A 4190-nucleotide genomic window follows, 5' to 3' on the forward strand; every position below is an offset into this window, starting at 1 on the left:
ATATCTCGTTTTTTCACTTGCCGCAAGTGTGCTCTTAGAGGCATAACTCAAATATTCTGAATATAATAATTGAACATAGTTCTACAAAATTAATCACGAAAATTTTAGTAACTAAAAGTTGCTAAATTTTTAGGATTTGGTCCACTGGTTTCTGAGATATAGGATGCCAAATTTTGGTGTTTGCCGGCCTTTATTACTCCATAATGTGTTACTTTAAAAACCACTCTGGTTTAGAGCAAAATGCATCGATCATAAGCGGTGAACATTAAAAAACTCGCATAGACCAAGATTCGAACTCGAGTTCTCTGAGTGATCTCTCCAACACCTTAGGTACCACTAAGCCAACTCGTTAGATGAAAATAGTCGAACTGTAGCTCCACATAGCTCTATAATTGAGTGATTTTCATCGAGTTTAATACGCTGTTAGATTCTACAGCAGAAAATGCTCATCGTGCCACGATAAATGTTGCTTATACTGCCTCAGGAGAGATTCTCATTATTCCCCTACAGTGACCGATTTTCAACTTTCGACAAAAAAATGTAAATGCATTTTATAACGTTTTTTTCTACTTTCTTCAAGTTTCAGCTAGCTAAGAAATAGACTTCTTTAGTGTCTAAAGCCCAGTTCGAGTGAAAATGAACGTGAAAAAATCTTATTTTATCATTAACTCCAAAAAACGCGCCACAACTAGCATGTGGAATCGCTGGGGAATGGTTGAAAGATGAAATTCTATCCAGAACAAAGCGAACACAAACACATACAGGATCTAAATGAAACTTGATGTTTCCTTGAAGAAATTCCTTTTTTCTTAACTCTAAGCGTACAACATTCGACGATATGATGATGAGCATCTTACAAATGCTAAAACCACCAACCCACAGAAAGTGTACTATTTTCATCTGGTAGTGCACCGGTGCACTACCGGTAGTGCACTTTTTGCTGTCTTTGTGCTCGTTTTCATGATGAATGGTCCACTAGTAGTGCACCATAATGTGGACGGTGGAACACTCTGAAAATATTCGGTGTTGCTTGCGCTCTCACCAATACTATCGTTGATTTTGACAGGTCGTGCTTCACGATGTAAACTAATATCAGCTGGTCTGGTTTAAATTAAAAATTGCATTCGAGCTAGTTCCACATGGTTTTTTATCCTATATTTATTACGAAGAATGGAAACTTGTTCCGGATTCAATACCAGTGCCGTTTCCTGCAGAGGCGGAGAATTTAATCGAATAGTCGGAAAGCTATAAAGAGTCGTCCGTTTTCATCTTCAAGCAAAAATCGTATCGGATGCTCCCAAGAGCAAGGAATGTGTCCAGAAGGCTCACTGCAATCGGTTCCAGGCGATGCCGTAGAAGGACAGCAAACTCGAGTGCAAGAAGTCCAACCCAAAGATTTGGCGGAATCGCCCAAACCGAGGGCTCTCCTGCTCGGGCGTACACCGAAAGTTGGTCTCGCGCAGCTAGACGCGTCAAGTTGCTTCGAAGCTACTCTGCAGCAAGCCAGCTTCGAGCGTTGAAGCCCCCTAGTGCATGAAATTATTTACAAGACAATGATCAACTAAAGTAAATTTGATTTCAATTTTCGAAATCAATCGAAAACAAATACCAGTTGTAATGGATTTTTGACAGCTTGATATTTTCTGTTGACACTGTCGATTTCACGCACACCAACAAAAGTGATGGCAAAACTCGATTCATGCTCGTTTTCGGCGGGGAAGGTGCAACACTTTCGAGTGGTGAAAACGAATTAGATATATGTATGTGACGACCGGGATTCGATCCCATGCCCGCTGCAGGCATAAAGGATAGTAGAACTGGTTTTCATCGCGGAAATTTTATCATGGCGGAGGAATCGGAATTAAAAGAGTTCTAAGGAGTGTATCGAAAATTAACTATAAACATATTTGGACCTTCTATTTACTAACGCGTGAACGCGAGAGAAGGGCATCTCGATGAAGTGGCGAAACGTTTCGGCATTCATGCGGCGAGCGTAAAATCCATCATCCACAAGTTCGGGGAACACTATACGTTCGATGATTTTCCAGGAAGAGGCAGAAAACCAGAACCATCTGACCCAAATCTGGACCGTAAGGTAATCAACCTCATCAACCGGGATCGATCGATGTCCATACGGGATTCTGGAAAAAGCTGGAACATCGATCGGAATGGTACAGCGGAACAACCTGAAGACATACCAGAGGCAGAAAGTGTCCAAACAAACGACTGAACGAAAATCACGAGCCAAAAGAAGAGCCCGGAAGCTGTATCATCGGATTTAGCAGAAGCCAGATTCGTGCATTCTCATGGACGATGAAACGTATGTAAAAGCGGATTCCAGTACTCTTCCGGGACCCCAATTCTTCACTGCAGCTATTGGGGAGGATGTGAGTGACGACGATGTGAAGTCGATTGAGGTGGAAAAATTTGGCCAGAAAGTGCTTGTGTGGTAGGCAATCTGCTCCTGCGGATTGAAGTCGGCGTATTTCTTTACAAAAGGAACAATAAATGTGTTTGCAGAAAAGATTGCTGCCACTGTATAAGAAACATACGACTCCACCATTGTTCTGGCCGGATCTGGCGTCAGCCCACTACGCTAAATCCACTCTTAGATGGTTTGAGAATAACGATGTAGATTTCGTTGAGAAAGATATTAACCCACCAAACTGCCCCCAGCTTGGCCCCATAGAACGATATTGGGCTACCGTCAAGAGAGTTTTCAAGAAGGATGGTAAGGCCAACGGACCATGGCGGTTTTCAAGAAAAATTGGAATGCTGCGACCAAGAAGTGTGATCAATCAGCTGTACAAAATCTAATGAAACGCGTCAAGTCGGAAGTCCGAGAATATTACCAATTATTACTTTTTTGCTTGTATTTCTTTATAAACTGTAAGAATAAGCTTTTTAAAACACTTCCCAACTGTTTCTTTGCTTGAATCATCAATAAAATCAATACAATGAAAAAAAATGTGTTTATAACGTATTTTCGATACACTCCTTATCAGGTTTTAAGATTCCGGCTGAAATTTCATCTTTCAACCACTCCACTATGTTACAAAACCTAGTTTCGTCGCGTTGTTGAGTTATTGACGAAATAAGATTTTTCACGTTCATTTTCACTTGAAGTGTAAATGGGCCTTTAAGACGAAACAGTGATGTAACTCACATATTATTGCTGTTTTCTATGGTTAAATAAGTGTCCTAATTAAGGTGGCCGTTATTCCCTTATATTCCCTACGTGAATTTTCTTTTTGAGCATTTCGTAGGTGACAGTCTTCTGAAGCATACTTATTCGGATTTTTTTTCTTAGATTTTGAATAACGGAAAACTGAAGTGTTTTAGCTGAATATTAACTGTGAAACATATTACAGGTACATAACGAAGTTCGCAAAACAATATTTTTTTTTACAAATCGGTTAGAAAACAAGAGGGATATAGCGATTTTAAGGGAGGAGTGTCAAATTGACACTATAAGGGAGTTTTTTGTCTGGGCTTTCAGGGTGCGTCCTAAAAAATAATGATGCAAAATTGAAGATTTCATGAATTCATTGAGAGTCCCAGAAGATTTTTTTTGTTTGGATGCGCCTGAATAAAGATACAAGCCAATAAACTTTCAATAGTGTCATATTGACACTAAAGTGCGAATTAGAGTTGAATCAAATAAAGTAATAATTCTTATTAATATATTTGGTTAAAGGCTAGTTGATCAACTCTATAAGGGCAAGAAAAGTTAATTCAAGCCCAATCTTAACCTTTCGACTCAGAAAGTGGCCAAGAATCATGGAAGCTTAAAATCACTCGAGAAAACAAATTGGCCAAAAAGGTCAGTTGTTTTTCCCAAATCTTGTTTCAAGCTGTTGAGCCAAATTTTAGTTTCATAAAAGGCTTGGAGAGCACAATAAAACAATCGATGTCAGTTGAATAAGTGAGTAATGAAGCGAATTTTCACAAGTGCGACGTTGAAAATAAGAATGTTATATCCAAAAATAAAAAACATGTAGGTAAGAAATTTTCCTCGCTAAACTCGTATCAAATGCTTAGAAAATTCTCTTTCGATCACTAAACCTAGTAGGTACACAACCGATCGGCGCTCACTGTAATCCCCGTACAAAAAACCCACATACAAGATAACACAGAGCCAGACACATACAGAAACCGGTCGGCATCGGCGGGCGGAATTGGGTGGTGGA

This window comes from Uranotaenia lowii, chromosome 2 (assembly GCF_029784155.1).
Source record: "Uranotaenia lowii strain MFRU-FL chromosome 2, ASM2978415v1, whole genome shotgun sequence".
Classification (NCBI taxonomy): Eukaryota; Metazoa; Arthropoda; class Insecta; order Diptera; family Culicidae; genus Uranotaenia; species Uranotaenia lowii.